Source organism: Lethenteron reissneri, chromosome 62 (genome assembly GCF_015708825.2).
Source record: "Lethenteron reissneri isolate LAM-NWPU_2019-01 chromosome 62, ASM1570882v1, whole genome shotgun sequence".
NCBI classification, from domain to species: domain Eukaryota; kingdom Metazoa; phylum Chordata; class Hyperoartia; order Petromyzontiformes; family Petromyzontidae; genus Lethenteron; species Lethenteron reissneri.
The window spans coordinates 5,438,738-5,439,198 of record NC_083840.1 but is presented as its reverse complement, the minus strand read 5'-3'; positions in this window follow the sequence as shown (position 1 = coordinate 5,439,198).

Below are 461 nucleotides of genomic sequence, written 5' to 3'. Positions count from 1 at the left end.
AACCCCCCCCCCCCCCCCCCAATATTTCGGATAGCAATGTGATGTATAAAATAAATCACGACGTTTCGGGCGCCCGAAACGTCGTGATTTTATTTTCTGCCTACGTGACTTTACCGAAAGAACCAAAGAGTATGGATTCCTGCAGTCACGAAAGCTTCAAATCACTACTCGTGTGCTTCACTGTGTTTCTATTCGATTTGTATTGCCAAGTGCTTGTAACGTTTGTACATGCGAGCCAATGTATGCAGCATTGCATGTTTCTGCGTGTTGTGCATCATGGCTTTGCTTAAGAGTCGGATAATAAAGACAGCGTATGGCGATTGTTCACTTTTGCACGTTTATTTCGAGAGACACTTCGACGCTTTGAATTTCAAACGACACCGTTCTGCCTCTGCCGCGTACCTGCTCAGAGCTAAGTCTAGCTAAGGGGCCGCCATTAATGACGTCATGCACCTGGGGGG